Raw genomic sequence first — 15,177 nt, forward strand, 5'->3', positions numbered from 1 at the left:
AGGCTTTCCTCCACCAGTTTCCAAAAAAAAACAAAAAAAACATAGTGAACGTCTTTTAACGTCTTTGGCGGCACTCATTTGGATTTTACTAAACGTTATTAAACGTTTTTGGCGGTCAAAGAGTTAAGCAGATACAGGTGAGCCTCTCTTTCTCCTGCAGCCCCTTCCCCTATTTTTATAAGAGCCCCTCATTCGCTTCCACTTATTCACCGACATTCCGGTGGCCGTGCTAAACACTTTAGCTAATGCTAGCACTATTGCTATCAACAGTTTTAAACACGGAATCACTTACTGCTATCTCCGGGTGGCGGCAGACCTGTACAGGACGCTGTGTGTGACTTTGCAGTCCGTTCCCGAAGCTGATTAGCTGGTGCTAACAAATGCATTTATTTATTTTTAAACGTTGGTGAATATGTGAATGTGCCGATTTTAAGTGCACCGCACCTTGTCCCGCCGCACGCATCCGTCCACGCCTGTCCGAACTACATTGACTATAAGGTACAATCGTACCGCAAGATAATATTCAACCCTCGTTTGGTGTTTAACGTACCATTAGCCAGCATGTCTGCGGTGTGGGCACATTTCAATTTATATTGTGCTTGGTTAAAATGCCAGTGCTAAATAAATATTTTATAATAATATTATAATTTTAATTAATTATAATAAATGCAATGATAGCAAAAGTTGGCATATTTTTTTTCGCCGTTTCGGTTTTTGGTCAAGCATTTTTCAGTTTCGGTTTCGGCCAACCCTTTTCATTTCGTGCATCCCTAGTTAATATCCATCCATCCATTTTCTTAACCGCTTGTCCTCACAAGGGTTGAGGGGGGCGCTGGAGCCTATCCCAGCTGGCTTCGGGCAGTAGGCGGGGTTCACCCTGAACTGGTTGCCAGTCAATCGCAGGGCACACAGAGATAGATGAACAACCATTCACACTGACAATCACACCTATGAACAATTTTAGGAGTTCAATTAACCTGCCATGCATGTCTTTGGAATGTGGGAGGAAACCGAAGTACCCGGAGGAAACCCACGCAAGCACGGGGAGAACATGCAAACTCCACCCAGGAAGGCCGAAGCCCGGACTCGATCTCACGTCCTATGCACTCGGAGGCGGAAGTGCTCCTAGTTAATATATATATATATATATAAATATTTTATTAAGGTTAAAAACTTCCTTAGTGCTACTTTAAGTCAGCTGCACACTTTTTTGGCTGTGCAGATTCTCCCATCGACTGTGTCAATTACGCACCTTCATGAAATGTACGTACTCTGGGTGGCGCAACATTCAAATGAGGGCATCCCCTGTCAAATCTAGCAGTGCGCGTATTCTCCAGGAGACTTCAGCATCTTTCCTCTTGCGTGCTTAGGAGGTTGTACTAAAGACTGGCACCTCTTGAAGGTGAAACAACATATTGCATGTTTTGATTCAATGAACTGCTTCCGTGCTCCGCTGGTGATGGCCACGTCATGCCGAGCGGCTTCTGACTCGTGCTGGTGGTGGCTTGGAGTTTGTCTGAAAGCGCAGCTCGGAACAACTACAGTCATTCTAATATTGGCAATAGTGACTTAGATTTTTAAACATTTGTTTTGTTTGACATGTGCTGGTGGTAAAATCAAACAAAAAAAAGTGCCGCTCTCGGGTGTCCGTTTCTCAGCAACCCTTAAAAGAAACCCCAACTGCCATGACAAAAATCATTTCCAGTTTAATACATTTTGTAGAATGTTTATTTGGATGTACGCCGCCATAGTTATTTACATCGCAACACATTCAGTGTGTAGTGACGTAGAATGGCTCTCTGCTGAGCAATGTGAAACGTCTATAAAGAAAGCAAGTTAAGCCTCTTAGCGTTCCTAATGAAACATGCGATCGGGAGTCACCCTCCCCCACGCCGTGTTCTCGTCATTCACCAGACGCATTCAAGAGTTTTGATCGTCCCTTCAGGAATGCTACGGAGACTTAACTTGCTTACTTTATATGCGTTTCACATTGCTCTGCAGAGAGCCTAGATAGAGCACTGAATGCGTTGCAACGTAAATAACAATGAAAAATGTATTAAACTGGGGAAATTATTTTTGAAAAATGAATCTCATAGTTATGTTAGTAACAACCAAATAAATAATATAGAGAAGACTTGTCATTACAGTCGGGGTTCCTTTTAAACAACAGGCCCTCACTCGCTTAGCTACAGTAATGGAACAGTTCCAAATATATATTCAGTCACGAGCACAATACTCTGATTACTTTTATTGTACTTATTTAATACCGAATGCAAAAAAACGCATGCTCCATCAAAGTAGCCTGATAGATTAGCTGTGTGCATGTCACTGGGGATGATCAGTATAACTTCCGAATCTAGAAAAAGCTCAGACGACTGGAGATTCTTCAAAACGTTTCCTTGTAAACTGGTATTTAAACTTCAAACATCTAGAACAAAACCAAAAAACAATAATCGGTCGTCTGAGCTTTTTCTATGTATATCTGAGATTTCCTACTGCGTGCATGGTCATTGAACGCACCTAGCGTCCACTACAGAATGCTCAACATAAATTGACAATTTTTTTCAGGGAAGAGTTTAAATTAATAATTTCACAGAATAGCTGGTTAGTATTTAATAAATCTGGTGTTCCTTTAAACAATTCAGGCTGTAAGCTAATGATTATTACATAAAAGTAAGAGGAGCTGCATGCTGCTGTGATATGCTGCGATTTACATATGATCGACTAATTAGACGACTAATTGTACTATCGGTGGCTAGAAAAATAATCATTTGTGGCAGCCCCATTCACGTGGAATGCATAAAACTTGCCAGGGACTGCAGAAAATGAAACCTGAATTAGAAATGTGTGTGTGTGTGTGTGTATACGTGTGGAGGAGTTATATCTCCGCCCTCCCAACTGAACCTCCTGCCACCCCTGGTAAAACTGTCTAGAACCACCACTGCCTTCCGACCACACACACATACAGCCCATTATTTCTAAATGTGTCTATACACGATTCCCTGGCCACAAATCCTTCAGTGGGATGGATGAGTGTCTCCAACCCATTCATCATCTGCCTTATCCGCTACCTTCGCCGCTGTTTTTATGTCAGCCAGCAGTCACAATGACAACTTATGGCCTTCTCTCTCCAAGAATTTCTCTCCATTTCTCTTTTTTCTCACTCCCAAGTGCCCCACTTGCTTTGCATCTACACTTGACAGTATACACGCTCGTAGGCTTTCACACACATTTTCTTACCACCCTTGTCTCCCTGCTTTTTGCACAGGCCTTCTTCCTTGCACTCTTTATTTTTTCACTCAGTCGACATCCATCTTTGTTTTTTCCGTGTACCACTGGGACCAAAATGGCACCCCTTCCGAGTAGGCCATAAAAAGGCCCTATAAAAAGCCACAACACAAGGAAGAAAGGGTAATGATGAAATTTAACTGCTCCTCTCGGTGCACCTGGGGTCTGGCTCACAGTGTGTGGATATATGTGCATGTGTCTCTTCAGCAACCATGAGGCCTGGTCACTGAACCTGAACTGCCCTGCTGCGAAAGGGGGAGGGTCATTGTCACGGTACTACGCTGAGAGTTATCGCTTTTTAAAGATGCACTATAGATTTTGTGGGGAAAGTCATTTACACCAACATAAAATGGAGGGTGGCAGGGGAAGTTTAAAATCTAAAAGGTCTGGGGAGCTGGGATACCAGGAGAAAAATAGGCTTGATGGCTTCAATGGCCTAACTGGTGTAATAGCAGTTTAATCTGTTGTAAAGGATCGTTATTGATTTCAGTATTTATAAATTAGTCAGGAACGAACAAGCAACAAAGTAACCTGGGCAACACTCAAATAACTAAATACATTTGGTGAATCATGACACCATCTTTTTGTGGGATTTCAGCATTGCCACATTTGTTATTGTGATTTTTGTTCTCCACACTTGTTTGCCGTTAAATAATACTTCCGATTTACACCGTTCAAATTTCAACTTGTTTCAAAAATTTACGCCTCCCAGGGTATATATTGTCTAAATCCAAGTAAATTGGAATCAGACGATAGATATATGTATTCACACAATTTAACGTTAAATATCAACTTTTCCCCATTAATTTTCAATGGGACTGACATTGAACTTTTTCTACTTTCCATACCCACTTCCATAAATACAACTGATCATCATTGCCAGGTGTCTGTTACTGCTCGGTGGCGCAGTTGTTAAAGTGCATTGTCCAGTAACCAGGAGTTTGCAGGTTCGGATCCCACCTCCGACTGTAAATTGCAAACGTATGCATGGCTGTTATGCTAAATATCAAGAGCTGGATTATAATTTCACTGAAATGATTAAATGCATGTTGCATTTCTGCATCAGATGACACTTTTCCCCAAAAAATATACGCCATTAGCCATGAATTTGAACAAATCAAGTGAGCTCAGTGCTTAGAGAAGGTGCCTCCCAGCACGGAGAACCTGGGTTCAAACCCTGCTTGGGCCACATTTTAGTACATTTGATGGTTCAATACTAACTGACTATCAAATCAGGAAATTAATAATCATTTCTCTGAAATGATTAAATGCCACTTTAGACAGATTGCAGTTTTTTCCCCAAGTTTTCTTTTTATTCATTTGTCATTTAACTACAATTAAAAAATAATACTTTTCACAAAATGTATCTTTCAATTTATTTAATAAGCACATGCATTTAAATCTTAGCAGCTAATAGTATTCAGCTTTTCAGCATTCACACGTATTTTCTGCAGAAATTGCACTTTGTCTAGTTATGTTTTGCTGTATTAATGCCATAGGCCACATTTCCAATAAATAAATCCTGTGTTACAGTGTCCAATTGTGTGAGGTTGAAGCCACATGGACCTTCAGTTCTATGTGTGGGGGCAGGACTATTTTTTGTTCAGTTACTGGCTTGAACCCAGCACTCTCTGGGCTCAGATGCTGGCTCACCAGCCTCCACAGTTTCCCCTGCCTCCCACCTGTTCCTGGCTGTGTGCCTCCCCGCCTGGCCCGCCAGCGTGGAAAATCAGCCTTTGATGGGTCTGTGGGGACAAACCAAGATGGAGTGAGAAGCTGTGGATGCAGAATGCTCTGAGTGACAAGGTTTGACATGGGTATGGCACATTTCCTGCAGCACTAGGTTTCATTGACTGTGCTGCCAATATTAAAAGCAAGATCTTGGTCCAGTTATTTTTCATGCCAATCAAAAATGATTATAATTCAATTGTATTGCACTTTTCTCATCTTTAGCACCAATATGATCAATAATTCCCAAATAATAATTATGAAGCTGTGTGTGTATGTGTGGTGCGAATTTTCAAATAAGATGTAACAGGTGTATGTAATGTACTGCTGTGCTTGAAAGTTTAAACTGTAAACTTATGAGCACAGCTGTAAATGTACTAATGATCATGACAACTAAAGCTAAACGTTGCTTAACGGCACCAAAAAATGCTGCGACCAAAATTCACCAAAATTAAGATGCACATCTCCACTCATGTCAACTTCAACCGCTGAAAATATCAAAACAATTGCCACGGTATTTTGGATTTTACAGGCATTAAGCCCTTTTCTCACCATATAGTGTGCTCATAAAGTATGTCAACTTTCAAACACAACTGTCTAATATATTATCCCAGAGTTGTAGATTATTTAACTCATTCAAACCTAAAAACGCATAAATGTGTTTTTTAAATGTTTTTTATGCTAGAACATACAAAAGGCTTTGACACAGCTTCTGACCTGGAGGTCGTTTAAAGCAATGGTCAGCATGGCCAGCAGGTGGCAGCAGAGTATAAGAGATCAGCCAGGGCCATGTTGCAACAAGCTCTTTTTCCTAGTGTTTTCAACAGGTTTGTGAATAATGATGACACTTAGCTATATTCTAATGCTAATTGCTGCAAAACTGAAACAGATATAAATATACTTTTTTTTTCCTGATGAAAGAAGAGACTAATCATTCTTTTGGTAGGTTCCATGTTTTTTTTTTTTATAGCAATAGACAATATTCTGTGGGCCTTACAAAATCATTCACAATCCAGTAAAACAGTTGGGAGCGAAGGGGGTTGCTTCAGTGAAAATGGCTGAGAGTAAATGAGTTAATTATTGTTGTTGGCTAATTTGCTAAGATCACAGACATTCAATGTTAAAGGTGTATTGTGCCGTTTAAAAAGGTAACGTTAAAGCTTTTTCTACATCATGCATGCTCCACCAATGCCCAGATGAGTACAAAGAGCCCTGACTGTTTAACTCTCAGTGCACCTATCAGCTTTTATCTTCCCTTTATAGAATGTGCGGACCCCGCACACTGCACAGTTTCTTTGGAGAGGGGTGGGGTTTTTACTACCTCATTTGAAGACATGTCTTTGTTTGTCAACTGTGGCTGTCGCTTTAAGATCATGCATGGTACTCGCACGCGCACTATGAACGAGCCTGATACAGATGCTGCAGTTACACTTTGGGCCAGAGGTGGCAGTCACAAGTAAAAAAGTGACAAGCTGCACAAAGATCCTTTAACCCAATCATTCTAGGAATTGTCAATGCTGCCAAATAAATAACAAATCATTTGAAATATTTTTCTTGCATATATTATTACATACTTCCTTCCAAAACACATATTGTTTGAAGGATTAGTGTGACAAACATAAACAACAAACAAGCAAATTCCAATTAGCACCACTGAAATCCCATTTGGTAGTATGTCCCCCATACTATCAAATGGTGTTTCAGTGGTGAGTGGTTAAGGGGGAGGGGAGGGGGGGTTGCAGATACATCCATGCATGATAAGATAAGAGGAATCTATATACATATACCTGGACCTTTAGCCGAGACTGTATGCTTGACTTCAATATTTCCAACATAAAAAAACATATAAATAGACACCATGTTGCGCCATAAAAGCAAACAGATTGAGCGTGCCAAAGAGAACAGAGGGAGTCAATGTTATGAGGTCTGTGTATGTATTTGCATGTAGAGAGAGGAGAGAAAGGGAGCTAATGACCGACATCTGGTATCGGTCTCCCCTGTCTGAGTCCTGCGCTCCAGCTCCATACTGTCATGGTGAATCATAAAGCAGAAAGATTACCTCTGAATAGGCACATGTGCCAATCCCCCAGCTCACTCTGAAGGCTTGGGCTGAAGAGCCTCTTCCAGCTATTCGCCAGTTAATGTGCCAATTTGTTTTCCAAAGTGGTTAAAAAAAATTTGGTCTGCAGCTCTGGGGAATGCCTATAAAATTGTCTTTTGCTAAAGTATATTTAATTAGCCAATATACGGGAGAATAAAAAAAAAAAGGGCTTGGCAAAGAGAGGTGGTCTCTGCTAAAGGACTGCAGCTACTGAATAAGTATAATAAGAATAAGTTATTTTGAGACACAATCAAGCTTATTATATATGCTGTTTTTAATAGTACTTTAATTGTCATTTATTCTCAGGACATTTAATCAATGGAAACATAATGGAAACATTGGCAGATTCACTGAGAACCCTTTTATATTTCAAGAGTTTCATATACAACCCACACAGATTCCTGTTTTTATAAAGGTTTCACTAATAAGCTTGTCTTCTAATAGTTATATGAAAAACATATTGTATTCAGGCATTATTTTGTATTGTGTTCACCTATCATTGCTGACATTAAGAACCCTTCAAATAATTTTCTAACTCATTCACTCCCAGCCATTTTCACTGAAGCAGCCCACTCCGCTCCCGGCTGTTTTACTGGATTTTGCCAGGCCCACAGAATATTGTGTTCTATTGCTATAAAAACATTGAACCTACCAAAAGAAAGATTAGTGTCTCTTTTTTTATCAGGAAAAAAAGTATATTTGTATCTGTTTCCGTTTTGCAGTAATTAGCATTAGAATATAGCTAAGTTTCATCATCATTCACAAACCTGGCTGATCTCTTATACTTTGCTGCCCTCTGCTGGTGTTTTTTGTAATAACTACCATTGCTTTAAGCGCACTTTTCAGGTCAGAGACAGTAGCACACATCTTTTTGGTCCAAATTCTGTAACTCCTGTCTACAAAAAAAAAAGAAAAAAGACATGTATTTATATAACCCTTAATTACAGAACATTCTCAAAGAGCTTCACACACCCACAGTTAACATACATTAATGACATACCCTGATCTCAACCACAAGAGGGCAAGTAAAAACTTTAAAAATAATAATAAAAAATAATAAAAAACATCAGGGGAAAAATGCAAAACCTTGAGAAGGGCCCCCAAATGTGGGAATTCCCCTTCCAGGATGACCAGGCTGCAATGGATGCCAAGTGGGCAACAATTTACAAAATATGTGGTGCTAAACAATGTTAACTAGAATCGGGCGAGAGTCCATTTAATAAGTTGAAGCAAAATTAAATTAGAATAAAAAGTTTTGTACTTAATGCAAAAATGCATCCATCCATGTTCATAACCGCTTATTCCTCACATTTGGAACTGAAAACTCATGTGTTGTTTTATCTTGAATTTTACAAAATATAAAAAAAATTCAAAATAAATATAAGTGTGTGAAATTTTTTGGGTGAATTTTTAGGGTCAAGTTTAATTCATCTTCACTTTTCGCTTCCATATCTATTTTAACATTTGAGGTATTTTTTTCAGTTGCATGTTTCATCTTTTCAGAGTACGTTCTTATTTTTTTTACAGTTTCAAATCTTTTTTTCACTTTCAGGCTTTTAACCCAAATGTTACATAAGTGGCATGATATCACCTGAGCACGGCGTGGAATCATGAGTGACACCTGAACAAATATACTTGAAACCTCCCCGAGTGACAGTGCCTTCAGTGAACGTAGGAAATAGAAGAAATCTAACTCAATACAGCACTTATATAAACCTAATTAATGTGTTTGTCAGATTAAGAATTGATGTACTGTTCAGCCATTCGTTTTAAGGAGAAATTGCATAATTGCGACATGACAAGTTGATTACTCATGCTTGCACCAGTACACCAAAACTCAGTAAAGGCAAATAAAACACAAAAGTATGAGAAATATACAATCTGCAGGGCATTCAATACAATAAACTCACTGTAGATGATGACAAAAATACACCACAAGTACATATCAACAGCAGCACAGTAACACAAGGAAAGATGAACATGATGAACACAAATAATATGGACTTGCAAACATTTGAATACACTGACTACAAGACATTCGACCCTGAGAATATTTTAGACCCAGACAAACACTTTTACAAAAATGATTACAGTAGTTTCACTTGCAACTATTATATGGACGATCAATTCAACAAAAATATAAAAATGGAAAATGCGCTTTCAATGATACATTTCAATAGTAGAATTCTCTACAGAAAAAAAAAATCAAACAATACCTGGATAAATTAAATAAATTCAAAATAATTGCCATATCAGAAACATGGCTTGATAATGAAACAATGGGACTGGAAGGATATGAATTGTTTGCAACAAATAGGGAAAATAGAAGGGGTGGGGGTGTTGGAATATATGTAGACAAAGCTCTAAAAAGCAGTAAAAATTAAAATTTGACTACCACCATTGACAACATAATACAGTTCATATAAAAAAAAAATGCACCAAATGTCATTATAAGGTGTATGTATAAGACACCAGGGTCATGTCTTGACATATTTAATGAAAAACTAACGGACATTCTCAGTTACACAAATGATAATTTTTTTTTTTTAAAGCAAATAATGTGTGGTGATTTTAACATTGATTTGTTAAATCCGAATGTGCATCAGAAAACAACAGATTTTATAAATACAATGTATAGTAATAATCTATTCCCTGTAATTATGAAACCTAGCAGAATAACAACTGATACAGCTACACTAATAGATAACATATTCATAAATTGACCATAAATAGAAAGTGGACTTTTTATTAATGATATAAGTGATCATCTTCCGGACTTTGTAATCTTCCAAGACTATTATGATAAAAAAATAAAACCAACAATAACTTACAAATCACAAACAAGACTAAGAACACAACACTCATGGCTGCCTTTAAGTTATATTTAGAAAAACATATTTGGTCTGAGGTCTATTCACATACAGTGCATTTCAGTCTACCATTATTTCTCTATACAATAAACATTGTAAATTAATAGAAGTCACAAGAAAATATAAAGGTCTAAATTAGGCACGGATGACGAAGGGGATAGAGAATGCATGTAAAAAAAAACATTTTATACAAAATATTTATTAAATTGAGAACTATGGAAGCTGAAATAAAGTACAAGACCTACAAAAATAAACAATTAAATATATACGAACAAGTAAAAAAGATCATTACCATGCATTAACTAGAGCAGACTAAAAGCAACACACAAGAAATATGGAAATTACTAAATCATATAATTAAAAATAGCTAAAAAATAAAAAAATAAATAGATTATCCAGAATATTTTATAAAAGATAAAAAATATTGTTGAAAAAATTATAGACATAGGTGATGATTTTCATGAGTATTTTGTTAATGTTGGCAGTAATTTGGCAAAATAAATCCCTGAGCCAAGAAACAAACATGAAATAGATGAGCACATAAAAAATAATTCATCCACTATGTGTCTTAATGCTGTTAATGATACAGAAGTATTAAATGTTATTAAAAATATAAAAAAATAAAAAGTCCACTGACTGCTTCAACATTGATATGACAAAAAGTATTAGAGAATATGTTTTGCAACCTTTCACATATATATTTTAATTTATAAAGCCGGTATATTTTCCATCAAAAATGAAAATAGCAAAAGTTATTCCTATTGATAAAAATGGAGAAAGACACATATTCACTAGACCAATATCACTACTACCACAATTCTCAAAAATTCTAGAAACATTATTTATATATATATATATATATATATATATAAGCTTTTAAGTGAAAATCAGTATGGGTTTAGAGAAAAACGGACCACCTCAATGGCAGTCATTGAGCTCGTAGAAGCAATATCTACTAACATAGATAATAAAAAGACTGTTACTGTTGGAATTTTTATAGATTAAAAAAATGCATTTGATACTGTAGATCATTCTATACTAATGAATAAATTAGAAAGATATGGCATAAGAGGTTTGGCATATAAATGGATGAAAACTTATTTGGATAATATATATCAGTACGTAGAGTTTAACAATATACAATCAAAATACTTGAAGATTACTCATGGAGTCCCCCAAGGGTCTGTGCTAGGCCCCAAATTATTTATATTGTATATAAATGATATCTGTTGTGTCTCAAAAATATTCAAACAACTCTCTACTGTTTAGGAGAAAACCTGAAGCAGCTTCTGACTACTGTGGAGTATGAATTAAACACATTAAAAAAATTGATATAAACAAATTATTACTAAACTTAAATAAAACAAAAATGTATAGTGTTTGGTACTAGACAAACCACACAACAGGTCAAAATTATGGTAAATTAAATTGAAATAGAAAGAGTGTATGAAAATAAATTTCTTGGAGTAGTTATTGATGAAAAATTATGTTGGAAGTCACACATAATGCCAAAAGGAAAATTAAAAAAATTATAGGGATACTTTCTAATACTAAGGATGTCCTGAATAAGAAATTATTATACACATTATATTGTTCATTATTATTACCATATCTGACCTATTGTGTGGCAATCTGGGGAAAAACATATAAAACAAATAATTTTGGAACTGACCTGAAAATATGTCAGTTGTCATGTTTGGTTTCTGTTTTTCCTTGTGTGTCTCCCTTGTTCTTGTTAAGTGTAATCCTGCCCTTCCTCGTGTCAACCAATCAGTGCCCTCAGCCACTTGTGTCTTGCCCCAGGTGTGTCTTGTTGTGTCGTTAGTGTGTGTATTTAGTCTCCTGTCTCCCCTCTGTCTGCGTTGATTCATTGTTGTTTTCCTCCCGTCATGCTCCCAGTTTTTTTGCCTTGTTGTCCTCACCACGTTTTGTTTCACTTGCCATTTGGAGTTTGCTTTTGTTTTGTATAATTAAATTCCTTTTTATTTCATCACCTCTGCCCCATTCCTGCTTCCCTGCGTTTGAGTCCTCCACCAAACTTTACCCCCTTGACAGAATGAATCGACCAAGGAAAGACCCAGCGGGAAGCACATGGCGATGCCCAGCAAGCCCTCAGCCTGCCGACCACCACCTCCCTCTTTGTGTAGGTTCTGTTTTTTCCTCTGTCTATCATTCATCTATACCCCCCTCACTCGTGTCCTACAGTCCTCCTTGTGTGTCACATGAGTCACCTCCTTATCTGTTTTTAGATACCGATTCTGACCTTTCTGATATCAAAGACGCCCCGGTTTTGGTTAATCTCCTCTCTGACTCTGATGATTTTGATTCCGATGATTTTGATTCCGATTTTGATTTCCCTGGTCCTTCTCAGTTCTTGACCCATTTTTCTTTTGAGGAACCCATCCCCACACCCTCAGGTCAACTTGATCTTTACTTGGGCACCCGTTTGGCCATCTATCCGGGACCTCCGCGTGGTGGCCGGCGGGCGCGCCAATTAAAGGTCACAAATCCTCTTCACAAACGTCAGCCCCCTTTTTTCAAGTCACGTCACCCCACATTTTCCAAGCCAGAAAACCCCTGTATCTCTTTCAGCACATAGTAAGTCTGTAACCAATTCACATTGTCTCAAACCTGTCCCCACATCAATTCATTCCCCACCGTTTTCCTCACCTCGTTCCCTGTGATCTGGTCATTCAAGTCACGTCCTTCCAAGTTTGCCCCCACGTCATTTCATTCATCGATGTTCTCCTTTGTCCTCACCGCGTCAGGTTTCTTCTAGTTTTGAGTCTTTAGTTCCTGTATCCTCTGTCCTTTGTGTCTCCTGTGTTCCCCAACCCAATGGCGGCAGGCTGATGTGGTCCCAGTCCCGGCTCCACGGCAGGCTGATGTGGTCCCAGTCCCGGACTGGACCACCTCGTGTCGTCCCGGCCCCACGTCTGGCGCAGCCTCAAGTCCCCGTCCCGGCTCCACGGCAGGCTCGGTCAAAAGCCGACTCGCCTGTGCTGCTGCCGCCCCGATCCTCCTCGCCTGTACCACTGCAGTGCCAAGTCTCTTCGCCTCTTCCATGGTGGCCTGAAGCCTATGATTGTTGACCGGCTACCCGTCCGGCGGCGCACTCCCTGCGGCCGTCCTCTGCTCTCCGTCCTGCGGCGCACTCCCTGCGGCCGTCCTCTGCTCCCCGTCCGGAGGCGCACGCCCTGCAGCCGCCTAATGATTTACGTGCCAGGGCGGCGCGGACCTTGCTACAGGTGCCTTCTGCTCCAGTGTGGCGCCCTGGATGCCCTCGCGTGGCGCCCGGGAGGCCCTCCGGATTGGCCCTGACGGGTGGGCCAGGTTCCCGCCTCTCCACATTTTGTTTCACTTGCCATTTGGAGTTTGCTTTTGTTTTGTATAATAGATTATATATATATATTTTTTTTTTTACATCACCTCTGCCTCATTGCCCTGCTTCCTTGCGTTTGGGTCTTCCACCAAACTTTACCCCCTTGACATCAGTCATTTGGCGAATTAAATTTATTATTTTTTTTTTAATTACTCAAATAAGACATGAGCTGTTAAAATTGTATATACGCTGTAGTTTCTTTGGATGTATAAGTAATAAAAATTGAGTAGAATTAAGAAAATACTCGTGAACTTTGCTGAAGTTTTTTTTTTTTTTTTCCTCAAGAAAATTCATTTAGATGGAATGTTTGCAGAGGGAATATCAGAAATGTAACATCTGCGTGTCATAATTTCTGACTCAAAACAAATGTCCACTTTTATGCTTTATGTTCATGTTAAATTAAAGTCAAATATCATTGTTACCCTTCACAGCTGAGCATGATCAGTCTGTCCCAAGTGCGTCTCCCTCGCCCGCTGTACTGCGCGCAGTGTATATTTGAAATGACTTGTAATCATGTATTGAAAAAAAAAAAATAAATTTGAAATATTGCTTGTGTACTTTGAACTCAAGAACTATCAAAACGTTTTTAATTTTCTTTGTACTTAAATGCATTTGAGACATAGCAGCTTACAAACTAAAGTTGTATCCCACTGAGCTGCGAATTATGCCAAATGTTGCGAATGTTAAATAGAATCAAACTTTGTTTCAATCAAATCAATCCATCAAAACGTTATTTGTATAGCACCTTTCATACAATAAAATGTAACTCAATTAAAATGTAATTCAAGGTGCTGAACAATTAAAACATCCATAGTGCAACAGAGACATGGTGTTTGTGTGGTGGATGGGTGAGCAGTCATAACTAAAGAGAGAATAGACGAAAGGGCTAAGAACACACCCCTGTGGTATGTTTTTCAATGCTGAGAGTCAGAGTGGATGAGGTGTGTACTACTAGTCCCATCCTGACCTTTTGTACCTTCACTCACACTTTTACACATGCACACGGTTTTTCACAGAGTTTAAGTACGTACAGGACACCGCTGCCTTTTTCACTTTTATAGATTCCTCTGTCTTTTCACTGAGTTTAAGTACGTTACAGGACACCGTCGCCCTTTTCACAGTTTTATGGACTACTACTCTGTCTACCTGATAGAGACTAGTATTGTCAGGGTTTTTTACTTTTGCCGCTGTCACCTAGACTTGCATTTCACTCATTCCTCATGAGTGTGTGAGTATTCTACTCACCAGAGATATCTTTACTTCTTCGGGCTTCCCTCAGTTACAACCTACTACCGCTCTGAAGCACACTCTGCCGAGCCCTTTCTTTTTATTTCTTTAGGGCGGTCCCTGGTTAGATAGGTGTTCCAACTCTACAGGGGGCTAGGGGAAACAGCATAGTTGGAACACAGTGTACTTGTTTGTCTATGTGTGTGGGCATTTAAGTGGCGAGTACATGTGTGGTCAAGTTTGCAATAATTTCTTAACAGACAACAGGCGCATCTTTAGCAGGCTGGCTCAATCCATTCTGCGGGGTTCGATGTTCTTCTTCTTTCTTGCAGAAGCAATTCTTCATTGCATGAGTCATCTTAGATAGGCTGTCCTAATCTGACTATGTGTGTGGAAGCAAGCATTCTTCATTGCAAGCAGAAGCAATTCTTCAAAGTAAAGTGCTTGTTCATGTGATAACTAATTGTACAATTTTCCTAACAGTAACGCCGGTACATGTATTCCGTTACTCCCCAAGCCTGTGCATAACATGCTTCCACAGTCATTGTTTGTGACACGAATAACTGTCATGGTTTCATGAA

At 38.8% G+C, this 15,177-nt stretch overlaps 1 long non-coding RNA gene across 1 annotated transcript; it reads left to right on the forward strand.

Moving 5' to 3' along the window:
* The first annotated feature begins 1,943 nt into the window (after positions 1-1,943).
* On the forward strand, positions 1,944-14,045 carry LOC147170347 (uncharacterized). The gene is made up of 3 exons (XR_015095587.1): positions 1,944-5,105; positions 12,043-12,130; positions 12,836-14,045. It is a non-coding gene; the product is annotated as an uncharacterized LOC147170347 (long non-coding RNA).
* The last annotated feature ends 1,132 nt before the right edge of the window (positions 14,046-15,177 follow it).

The sequence above is a fragment of the Leptonotus elevatus genome, chromosome 7 (assembly GCF_054856555.1).
Source record: "Leptonotus elevatus isolate MCC_2025b chromosome 7, RoL_Lele_1.0, whole genome shotgun sequence".
Lineage (NCBI taxonomy): Eukaryota > Metazoa > Chordata > Actinopteri > Syngnathiformes > Syngnathidae > Leptonotus > Leptonotus elevatus.